Here is a 13,258-nt window from a genome sequence, read left to right as displayed (position 1 = left end):
TTTCCTATACAATATTATTTGGTTCAGTAGTATATTTTCTTGGCTATGCAACCTGTAAAGTCAAAATCTTTCATAGATGCATTCTAAGATTTTGTGATAGGTTGCAGTTTCCACTACAAAGGCTTATATAAAATTTCTTTCTGATTGATTTGTGTCTCAACTTGTGATTAAACTACATAACATACTGATTTGGATATAAATAATTGTAAAAATTTCTTGATCCATGCAGCTGGAATATGGTCACTTGCTCTCCTGATGGTTTGGTCATTAGTCTGTAAGTAAATTCATGGTGAAAAACACCAAATTTTAGCTTATATCAGAAAAATTTAAGCTTATATGTCACACACAAATTTGAGACTTGAAACTTTAAGATTTTTTCAAAGTAGTTGGGAATGGTTTTTGGTGCCACAGAGGAACTCTAAGCCAGAACTTATCAGGCATCCTTTCTGCAAGCATGGGAAACTTAAAAAATCTCTAGAGTGTGTAAGTGGAAAAACCAGTGCTGTCATTCTCATTTTGTTTGTCTTCATAATTTGTTTGCTACTGACCCTTTATTTATTTGTTTATTATTCTTATTTGTCTGTCTGCAGACTATTACAGAGCAATAATATAACAAGTCCTATCCCCTCTAAGATTGGGAGGCTCCAAGAGCTTGACACACTTGATCTTTCCAATAACAACTTCAATAGTCAAATTCCCAACACTTTATCACACTTAAAGAGTCTTCAGTACCTGTATGTAAGCTCTGTTGATTAATTTTGAGTTAAATATTTTCATGTTAAGCTTGATGGTAATTATATGATTTGGAACTGGATCAGGTGACTGGAGAATAACACTTTGAGTGGAGCAATTCCTGCATCTTTGGCTAACATGACACTGCTTGCCTTCCTGTAATTCTTTTCAACTTTTAGCATTTTAATACTACTTGTTATCAAGGCTCCATCACAAGTTGAATAGTGATATCGCCCAATAAACTCCAAAGTTGTCGCAGTAGTAATCAGGCTATGTCGTATCCATAGAGAGGCAAACACAACTAAAAATTTGATTAGTAAATAAAAGATAAAAATAAAGTAGAATTGAAGATATGGATTTTGTGAAATTAAAATTATAGATTAGAGAAAATTATTAGATAAAGAGCATGACAAGGTAGAGATGCAGTGCTGTAAAACCTATTCTAATATTGATATTAATTCAAAACACAGTTGCAATTCTACACCATTAATTGCAACTGGAAGATGTATATGTTAAAAGCACAAATTAAATAATCTAGATTAAATTGAATCTAATTCCTAATTTCATAGCATATCATATTATATATCCAAGAGCGAAAAAATACCACTGGCAGAATGCAGTAAAAGACAAACAATATAACAAATATACTAAAATAAATTAACAATCTAAGTTACATAAGAAAAGCATGACTGAACTTATTTAAAAGATGCTAAATAATTTTAGAAAAGAAATTAGAAGATGAGAAACAAAATAATTAATGAGATATGGAAATGAAGCATAAGAAGAATCAATATCACTATTGAGAATAAGAAGTACAAAAACTACACTCTAACCTCACCAATATTTCTAAAATAATTCACTCATTTTTGTCACCTAAAACAAGCAAAATTAAACTAGAAATAAGAAAAGAAACAAAATAATAAAATGTATTTTTCCCACTCTACAATCTGATAATTTACACTGCCTTTGGTTCTCTATTTATAGAGAAAATAGGACCAAAAACGTGTAATAATCGTGTACAAAATAGTGGGGGAAGTGGCTAAAAAAACTGATGAAAATGAGAAGTGGCTGCTGGTAAAGTGGGACACGGACTGACGCAGGGGACAGCTGGCAGCTTTAGATTGGATGGCGCGGCTGGCGTGGTCAGGTCGTGGTCGACCACTTGGGGACAGAAGCTGACGAGTGGCAGAACGCGTCAGGTGTGTCAGTCGTGCAGGCGGCTCGTCAGGCTGATGGGACCCTCGGCGTCAGATCGTGGCAAGGCGTTTGGCGGCTGGCTGCTCGGCTTGGAGGCTCGGCTGGCTCGGCTCGGGTGGACGAATGGCAAGCTACCATGTGGCAGCGTGGGGAGTAGATTTTGCTTGGGTTTGGGCTCCATTTTGGGCCTAGTTTTGGGCAATTTCTTCTTCAAAAATGCCATTTTCTTCAATTTTAATTCTTTCTTTCTCCTTTCTTTTTCTTTGTGTCAAAAATATATTTTATTTCCTGAAAATTAAACACAAATTAAATTAAAATTAATATTTTCAAATATAAAATATATGACAATAAATCCATGAAAATATTAATTAAAACTTAATTAATTTTACACTTTAAGATTAATAAAATGATATTTTTGAGCACTAATCAAATAGTTTATAAAAAGGTTTTATGGGATTTTTTTTAATGGTCTAGGGACCTGTCATACAACAATCTAAGTGGTCCAGTACCAAGGTTGCCTGCCAAGACCTTCAAGTAAGGCATTTTCTATATTGTAATTGTTGTTGTTGTTATTAAGATAGATTATTTGAGAGATTATCATTAAATAACATGTTACAACTGCTCTAATTTGCTTCTTTATGCCACTTTTTAAGATGCTCAAACTGCTAGGAGACCCAAAAACCATAAAATTGCTTTAGCCTTTGCTTCAAGCCTGGGCTGCATTTGTCTACTAATTCTTGGGTTTGGTTTCCTTCTTTGGTGGAGGTACAGACACAACCAGCAAATTTTCTTTGACGTCAACGGTTAGTAAACCTAACTCATTTTTTAAGCAATATCATTAAAAAAAGAAATAGAAGAAGAAGAGATTAACAAACAAGAGGTTTGCCTTGGAAACCTGAGGAGATTTCAATTTAGAGAGCTTCAAATGGCAACAAACAACTTCAGCAGCAAGTACTTGGTTGGAAAAGGTGGTTTTGGAAATGTCTACAAAGGTTGTCTCAGAGATGGTACAGTAGTAGCAGTTAAAAGGCTTAAAGATGGTAATGCCATTGGTGATGAGATTCAATTCCAAACTGAAGTTGAGATGATCAGCTTGGCAGTTCACATGAACCTTCTTTAGTTTTACGGGTTTTGTATGACGGCCTCTGAGAGGCTCTTAGTTTACCCCTTTATGTCAAACAGCAGTGTTGCCTCCCGCCTCAAAGGTAAGCTGGCGTGTGATGTTCTATTTTTTTGATCAAATTTATCTTATGATATTTTGCCAAAGCACTACTATCGAGAAATATAGGTTTTCATAACTAGTATCTTATTGGAAATAGATATTTCTACTTTGGTATCTAAGCTCATAATTTGTAATCATTCTATCATTTTTATCAAGCAGAGATCTCTATTGAAATTCCATTGATTGCCAAACCACTGCATATTGGCAACTTTAAGTCTTGGAATCTTTTCATATTCTCTATGAAATTAGGCACTCATGATAATTATCATGCAATCAAGGGAAACCATCCATGACATTTGTTGATTCATTTTTTTAGTAGTTCTATTTGTTCTATTTTATAGTTCACTATCAAGTATGAGTTTGAGTATTAATCATTTAATTTCTTATGTAGTTGAGCAAGCTGATGTCACAATGGAAACAAGAGCATAATGAATCAACTTTTTTTATGTACTCTTTTAGTTTACTATTAACTTTAAGTTGAAGCATTAATTATTTAAATTTTGTTGTAGCTAAGCATATGGACTCACAACAAAGACAAGTGCACAAAGGATGATGAATTGAAGGATGGAGCAAGTTTCATGCATGATTTACTTTTGTGTATCTTGTAATGTTTCTGTTTTTCATTTTTGAAGTAACAAATGTTCAAGATTATAAAACTTTATTATGTTCTCCTTTCAAACTTAAGTTAGAACTAAGATCTATGAAGTAGACACATTCATAGTTTGAATTAGTTATTGTTTAATGTAATACTTATGGTTTATCAATCTATTGAGAATTACATTTTATGATTAATTTTGATTTTTTTTTATCAAAATACAATAATGAAAATATTTTAATTAAAAAAAAACCTTATAAGTATACTTATCAAAATAAATTTAAAATATATTATTCGCACTAAAGTAACAAAATTTTATTACTTAACAAATCGCAATATTTTAATTAATATGTTATGATTTAGAAACATATTATAAGCTTAACAAATCGTTATGATTTATATAATATAAAAAACTAAAAACGCTATCAAAATAATCAATGTAACAGTGGAAAAGTGTTATGCAAAAAGTATAAGATTGAACGTCAAATTTATAACCAAATACTCTAACTAAATGTTATTATTTGAATATTATAGCAACTAAAAGTGTGTTATTGAATAGTTTAAGATAATATCGAACATAACATTCGAATACTGTTATAGAAAAGACATGACTTTTAATAACGGGGGCTATGTTAGCGTTTTCAGAAGCGTTATCGATACTCCCTATTAGCAGTTTTTAAGTGTTATGAATACTGGTTTTTCTTGTAGTGCTATCTAGGACATTACAAAAAACTACCACTGCCAACTCCAAATAATGCGTAGGGTAGTTCCTTTCATAGTTTTTGAATTGACCCGAAGCATAGGCTATCACCTTGTCGTGTTGCATCAACACTGCATCCAACCCTTGTCCTAATGCATCGCTATAACTTTCATAGCCTTCGATGTCGTTAAGGATTGTAAGTACTGGAGCAGTTGTTAACGTCATCTTCCACTCTTGAAATCTTTGTTCACATTTATTAGTCCACTCAAACTTCTTGTGCATTCTTCGGCAGTTTCCACTGTTAAACATCCACAATCTTGGTAGGGACCATCGAAGTTTTGTTCCCCGACACCACGTGTCCGAGAAAACTCACTTTCTCCAATCTAAATTCACACTTCGAGAACTTGGCATATAACTTTTTATCTTTTAGCCTTTGCATAACCAGTTCCAAGTGAGTTGCGTGTTCTTCTCGACTCTGCGAGTAAATAAGAATGTCATCTATGAACACAATAACAAACTTATCCAGATACTCACTAAATACTTTATTCATGAGATCCATAAATGCTGCTCATGTAATGGTCAGTCCAAAGGACATCACTATGAATTCGTAGTGATCGTACCGCGTTCGGAAAGCCATCTTTCAAATATCTGACTCCTTTGCTTTTAGCTGTTGGTAGCCCGATCGGAGATCGATATTTGAAAATACTAATGCTCCTTGAATTTGTTCAAACATGTTATCAATTCTTTGTGGCGGGTATCGGTTCTTGATTGTCACCTTATTCAACTCCCGATAGTCGATAGAAATTCGCATGGATCTGTCCTTTTTTTCACAAACAAGACCGGGGAACCCCATGGAGAATGGCTCGGTCTAATGAACTTCTTATCCAACAGCTCTTGAAGTTGTGTCTATAGCTCCTTTAGTTTTGAAGGTGTCATCTGATACGGAGCTTTCAAAATTGGTGTTGTTCCCAAAATTAACTCTATCTTGAATACGATTTCCCGATCAAGTGGTATCCCAGGAAGGTCCTCGAGAAACACCTCAGGAAATTTACATACTCCTGGTATGTCAATTAGTTGTAGCTTTGTCTCCTTTTCCTTGATCACAATGCTAGCCAAATAGCCAATACAACCATCATCCAGCATTTTTCTCGCCTTCGTTTCAGAGATCATGGGGTATTTCATTTCTCTGGCTGTGCCTTGAAAGGTGAATGGTTCTTCTCCTGTTTGATGGAACTCCCCAAGTTCGGATGGAACCTGGGAGTGAACCGTCCACCGAGTCCATTCCTGTTGGCTTAGAATTTCCCTCTGTTATTAGGAGTATAAACTCATTCCTCAGCTCTCTGGGCTTCCTTCTTCTCTTGAACAATCCATAATAGCAGCTTTAGTAACTTCTTCATAATTTACTTGGCCTCTCCAAAGGGCATTATTAAAATTATCTATTGTTTCAGCTACTAATTGCCATGACTTATATAATCCTGGTTTTTCCCTCAAATACTAAATAATAATAAAAAAAAATCTTACTTTGAATGTATTCTATTAGGCATTTCAATACTGCTTGGAATTATGTAGGATTATTAAATAGATATGCATGATGAATATTATCTAATAAACATTGTTGTTCTTTACTAATGGCTTTTTGAGGGATATGATTGGTGTCACTATTACCATAGTAGTGTAATACTAATTCCCCAAAAGATAGTCTCACCTTTCTTCTTTGGCTGACCATATATTATTTTATCTACTACTTGTCTATTTGCCATGTAGGCTTTGGGATGTATTCCAGGCCTATACATTCTTGGACGAAATGGTTGTTGGTCCATCTGTATTATAAATTAATCGATATAATACATCAGCATAATAATTATCTTTTCCTTTAATATGCTCAATAATACGATTATAATCTTTAATAATAGAATTATTAAGTAATTTTGTCCATCTATTAGTCATTAATTTTTTATCATTTTGCCTCATTTTTTCATAAAAGCTTACTAATGCTTGACAATATGTTCTAATAGTAAATTCTCTTTTATTGATTAAATAAAGATTAAAGGCATCTAATGAATATTCAATTGACAATATTTCGGCATCAATACTAGTAATACTTTTTTCTTTATATTGTCTTGATGCATATCTAGATATTTCTTCGGTATCTTTATTAGAATATTTACTAGGCTTTTTCTTTAATATTGCTCCCCATCCTTTATCACATCCATCTGTTTCTATTATTAAACAATCAGTTATAATGGAAGAGATAATTTTTGTAGATTTTTTACTTCTTCTTTAATTTTCTTTACTAGTTTAATATCTTCATTATTTAAGTATCTTTGACCATTAATTTTGGTCTTATTATATAATGGCCTAAGTAATTTTGATAAATCATTAATATATGTACGAGCATAATATAATATTCCAATGAATTGTTGAATACTTTTTAAATCATCAAATTTTCAGGAAAATCTAGTATCTTTTTACTAATATTGTCTTGTAATATTATTTTCCCTTTTCCTATTTCAGATCCTAAAAATGTTATACATTCTTTTCCTAATTCCATTTTCTTTCTGTTAGTAATTAGTCCATATTGTTAGGATTTTTTAAAGAATTTTTTTAAATGGTACTCATGTTCTTTATAATCTTTACTAAAAACTAGAATATCGTCAATATATACTAAGCAATAGTTTAATTCATAAAATATTTTATCCATTCTTCTTTGAAATATTACTGGGGCGTTTTTATGTCCCATTAGCATTACTAACCATTCAATCCTTGTGGGCAGACAAATGTTGTCCATGGAATACTATCTTCTGCCATTTTTGTTTGGTAAAAACCAAATTTTAAATCAAATTTACTAAAATCTCTACAACCTTGTATTTTATTTATTAAAACATCTTTATCAAGAATATTATAAGAGTCATCTTCATTATTATCATTTAATCTTTTATAATGTATTACCATTCTACTTTTTCCTCTAATTATTTCACTATGATTTCATACTAAAAAGGCAGGACTCTTATGTGGCGAGTCACTATGTCTAATAAACTTATATTTTAACAATTTGTCAATATGATCCTTAAAATCTTCTATATCTATAGGATTGAATTTTATGGCTAGACCAGCTATTTTATAATCAAGATTGTTTATTAAAAATTTACATATTTGATTATCATTTTGTCTTTGGTTTCTCATACTATCTCCAATATTTCATTGTTTTTCTAGTTTATATATTAAATGTTTTATATCGTTACTAAATATTAAGTCGTATAATTCTTTTCCTGTACTTATTTCTCTATCTAGTTTTATTTCTTTTATTAGGTCTACTAATTTATTTTCTTCTAGATTTTCTTTTACTAGTTTTTTTACATGATCCTATTATTTTACAATTACATTGGTTATTTTCTAAATTATTAGGATAACCACTACGCTTTTGCAACAACTATGATTGAATAGGTATAGTACTCGTCATTTTATAAATATTAACATAATCTTTAGTAATGTTAATACCTCCATTTTGTTTTAAGAGAAATTATAATCCTATAATAATATCTATATTATTCATCTTTAAGTGTCTAAGCCATACTTGGTCTGATTGGTATTCATTACTATAATCATTACAGTTAGTAAAGAATCTAAATTTACAGGTGTCAAGGTAATATTTGTATTCAAAAGTATGTGTTTCTATTTTTTGTGCTATTCTTGGTATACTAGATGTTTTTCAATAATTCTAGGTATTAATGTACTATCCATTACTTCAGAACTACATCATGTGTCAATAAAATAGATTATTTCTATTTTTATATCTTTATGGATGAATAATCCTTTTATTTTTAAACTATATAGATTATTAGAATTACAAACTAATGGTATGACATCTATTAATTCCGTTTGCTCGATCTTCTTGATCATTTATGGTATTAATATGTTGATAATTTATTATTTCTTCTTCTAATAATGCTGCATTATTTTCAAGTGCTCTAATCCTTTCTTCTATCACTAGATTTCTATTAATTTTATTAACTTGACTGATTTCACATATATTAGTTTGATATAAATTATTAATACATTTATTTCACATTTCTTCAAAACAGTAACTACATTTTGCTCTTTTGCTATAGTTGGAGTAGAATTTACAATTACTACATGCTGTTCCGAAGCTTCCCTTATTTGTTTCCCAGTTGTGTGTACATTCTTGAACATTCATGAATTCATTTAGTATTTCATATTCTGGATTTATATTAACAGGATATTCTCTTTCATCTGAGCTATTATTTTGTTATTCTATTATTTGATCTAGGTCTATTTCTTCTATGCTATAAATACTTTCTGTATCAGGCATATCGTCTTCAACATTAAGAAAATCCATATTAAACTATTTGACAAACATATTTTCTCTATTAAAATTAGTATTTTTCTTTCTACAACTAGTAAAGACATGTCCTATCTCCCCATAAGAGAAGCTAAGTTATTTTATTTGGATAATCTCTTCTATGGTTATACCTTCTTACATGTCTACCTTTTTGAAGAAAAGATATTTTAACGTTACTTCGTCTTAGTTAATAGTATTTTTTTTATTTCCTTTATATTTTTTACTATGTCTTGGTTTATATTCTCTATCTTTTATTCCATATTGTTGAGGAGTAAATATATTACTACAAAAACTACAATTGTCTCATTTTAATAATTTTTGTATTTGTATGAAAGTACATTTTTCTAGTAAATGTTTTAGAATAAAGTTTCATCTAATACTTAAACTATCCATGGTTGTATTCTTGATGTACACCATGTTATTATTCCATGAATTTACTATTTCTTTTCCTAAAGCTCCAAGTAGTTTTATTAACATTTTTTCACCTAAATCACTATTAATAGCATTTCATGAAATACTTCATAATATTACAAATTTATTAATATAAACTTTAATTTATTTCCAATCTCTAATATATATTTGTTCTATTTTCTTCATAGAACCTTGTTGAACACTTAATAATCCACTATTAGTGTAACGTCCTGCGTTTCAGGTACCTTTAAACGACTCGGGTTGAGATTTTTTTCCCCGAGTTAAGAATATTATATTTTTTTGGAATTTATTTCCATGAGTTATTGCTAGCCAAGTTATGAATTTTGTGATTAAAAGTCAAGATAAGACTTTTGGTCTTGGACCGACACAAAATCCCCAATCGGGTAAAAATCTCGGAAAAATATAATGAAAAAATATGGCAAATATATTTTGGGCATAAAATACATTCATAAAAATTAAAGTTTGGTAAAAAATAAAACCTAAGAGGAAATGGAAATTTTAGGGCATTTTGGGTTAAATGCTTAATTTAACCGAATTGTGGAATTTTATTCCATAAATGGACCTTAGGTTAATGTAGTGCAGCAAAAAATATTTTTTTGATTATTTAAATTTTGTGTTTTATTTTATTTAAATGTTAAGTATGATGAATTGTTTTATTTGATTGTTTGTTATTTTATTTAATTGTTAGAATTGTTTGGTATAATCTTTTGAATTTAAATTTGTTAATTGATTGTTTGGTTAATTATTTTAATATGTGAATAATTGTGTAACATGTTTATTTTACTATTAGTGTTACATTTTAAATAAGTGTGATAATTGAGGTGATCATGTGAGTTTTGGTTGAATGCACTAAGGTGCATGGTAGATAGTGATCCACCCTAGTGTTTTAGTGTGTGTTAGTATATGGTAATAGGGTGCACATGTGTGGATTTTCTACACATTTTATAATTGCCATTTATTGATATTTTTGGGTAGTTTTATTTTAATAAATAGGAAAATAAATAAATAAAATTAAAAAAAAAAGGCAAGTGTTGGGCGTGTAGTGTGTAGTGTAGTGGGAAAGGGATTGTTTTTTTAAGGCAATAAAATCAAAAATTGGAAGACACTAGCTATTTTGGGATAGGAATGTGATCACCCTTTATTCTTTTATATCTATTATCATAAAAGAAAATAATAAGAAATTAAGAGAAAATCAAATGGAAAAAAGAAAACTTAGCATTTTATGTTGGTGAGGCTTTATTGAGAGAGTTGAATAAAGGGGAAAGGAAAGGAAGAGGGGAGCATTTTCCTTGTGGCTGCCGTGACCTAGAGAGAGAGAGAGAGAGAGAGAGTGGCGTGTTAGAGATAGAGAGAGGGAGAAGAAGAAAGAAAGGAAGAAAGAAGAAGAAGGAGAAGAGGAACTAAGTCTAGAGTATGTTTTTCTTGTATTTTTGTTTGTCTAGTCTCTTTTTCTTGATTATATGATTTTAACTTTGTTTATTTGTTGTGTGTGATTGGATTTCTTTCTCCCCCTCATGGTGGTTTTCAAAAAAAAAACCCTAGGCTTGAACAAGGGGTGGTGAAGTTTGGGTGTTGATCATTTTGTATTCTTGATTTTACAATCAAGAGAGTTATCAAATCTATAACCCTAATGATATGATGTTCATGGATTGATGGACTGTTTTCTTATTATTTTATGCATGTGTTTATGTTGTTGGGTTTGATTTTATGGTTGTGGAATAAGAATATGTGTAGTGATGATGAATATTTGAAATACATGAAAGAATAGGTTATTTTTTTAATTGTATGTGTTTCGGCCTAAAGGGGTATTCAAAAGCATGATTGTTATTTTTATTATGTTTGATGTCAATGAAAATTTTAGAAACATGATAGGTTGGGGCAAGATCTTGTATGAAGTTATGATGATTGTGATTTTTGGAATAATTGCATGATAATAATGTATTGAGAATATATGTAACACAAGATCAATGGTGGTTGTGGTTCATGACTTGTGAATAAGTTCTAAGGTGAATGATGAATTATTGTATACCCATGATGTGGTTAAAATGGATAAAGAGGTTGAGAGCATGCTAGGGTTTGTGTTGAAATATTGTGCATAATTGAGCATGAATTTTGTGAATATAATGAAAGGAATAAATTTTATGATTTAATGTGCTTGCTGATTTTTTGTACAAAAATGATGTTGTTCATGATGAGATTAATGTTTTGAGTGCTCAAATAAAGTTTGCAAATGTTTTGATATTTTAAGAAATTTAATGTGAAAGTTAATTATGCTTTGAAATGATATTGTGTGTAAATAATTACCTACAGAGTTTTTATTGAATTTTTAGAAAAATATGAGGTTTTAAATTGAGTATGGTAATTTTTAAAGATAAAAATTGTTGCTGGAATTTTTGTAAGAAAATGTGAAGTGTATTTCACTAAAATAAATTTGATGAGTTTTTGGAACAAAATTATTATCCTAAGTTATGGTAATATTGAAAAATGGTATTTTAAAATGGTATGAATGCATATTTTGATAAGTTATGATTTTCCTTTATTTTGATTGAGAAAAATATTTAGATTCTATTTATTGTGATTTTTAAAGAAATTTAAATAGTGGCTGAAAGTTTGGTTTAAAAGGTTTAAAAAATGATTATTTAAATTGTCACATATGGATTTATGTTACATAAAACTAAGTCTTAAATAATTTAAATGAAAATATATTTTTCCCACGCTTAAAAATATATTTTCTGACACCATTTATGTAACACAATTAACCAATGTTAAAATTTGTTTTTCTAAAAAAACATATTAAAAATAGGTATTTTAATTAATTCCAAGTTTTTGGTTAATTCTTTGTAATTTGAGATTAATAAATGAAATTGTCACATATTTTATTTTTAAGCTAAATCAAATTATTTTATAAAATAGAATAATGTTTTGAGAAATTTAATCAACTTAGAAATTTTAAGAAAAATAAAGCATGTTATATGTCTATTAATTTTGAAACAATAAAAGTAAAAAATGTAGAATTATCGTTTTTTAAAAACGTTGCAATTACGTAATGTTCCCACGTATGCATGTTACATGCAAATCCACTTTTACGTCCAAAATTATGTTTATTATTCAACCATGTGGTTTTTATATAAAGATCATGCATGTTAAATAGGTAAAATGAGCATTATTCTTTTATGACTTTATGTGTAGTAAAGAATGATTGCATGTTATGTGTAACTGTTATTATGCGTGCATGGCCCATGCACACATGAGTTGTATGGGAGGGCAAAATAGTAATTTTATGAACCTAAGAAATGTTGTTTTGATTATGATATAGGCTCGTTGAAAGATTGTGAAAATTTCTTAGCTTGGACCTGAGGTAAGGAAGTTAGATAGATTCTATGATTTTATGCTATGAATGGTAAGACTGTTGTATGAATGAATTGTTATGAATTATGAATGCCATAATGTAATTATATGTTGAATATGATATGTTTATGGATGTTAGATACATCCAACGAGTTACTATAGATAAAGACGTAACTCCTAGGGCGGACGCGCCGAGGTTATTCAAGGACCAGAGACTCTTGTTTACCTCATAGGGTGACATGGACAACTAGCGAGCCATGCTCATCATGTATGCTGTATGAATATGATTAGGGTGACATGGACAACTAGCAGGCCATGCTCATCATGTATGCTGTATGAATATGATTAGGGTGACATGGACAACTAGCGAGCCATGCTCATCATGTATGCTGTATGAATATGATTAGGGTGATATGGACAACTAGCGGGCCATGCTCATCATGTATGCTGTATGAATGTGATATGATGATATGTTACAATTACTTTATGATATGCTATGATGATATGTTACGAAAATGTTATAATATGCCATGATGTTTTAGTTGAATGTTAGTGTTTGTATTTTTTGTATCCTTACTTGCTTATTGTTTGTACTTCCTTACTGGGCTTTTAGCTCACCCCCTTACTCTCCTTCCAGGTAGCAAATAGGATTTCTTTATGGCACACGTGGTG

The 13,258-nt window shown here is 30.2% G+C and overlaps 1 long non-coding RNA gene across 1 annotated transcript; it reads left to right on the top strand.

The window, feature by feature from the left end:
- Positions 1-836: 836 nt before the first annotated feature.
- Positions 837-2,756, top strand: LOC133780644 (uncharacterized). Its single transcript, XR_009869470.1, has 3 exons — positions 837-890; positions 2,404-2,463; positions 2,583-2,756. It is a non-coding gene; the product is annotated as an uncharacterized LOC133780644 (long non-coding RNA).
- Positions 2,757-13,258: the final 10,502 nt, after the last annotated feature.

The sequence above is a fragment of the Humulus lupulus genome, chromosome 5 (assembly GCF_963169125.1).
Source record: "Humulus lupulus chromosome 5, drHumLupu1.1, whole genome shotgun sequence".
Classification (NCBI taxonomy): domain Eukaryota; kingdom Viridiplantae; phylum Streptophyta; class Magnoliopsida; order Rosales; family Cannabaceae; genus Humulus; species Humulus lupulus.
This window is presented reverse-complemented; position numbering and strand designations above follow the sequence as displayed.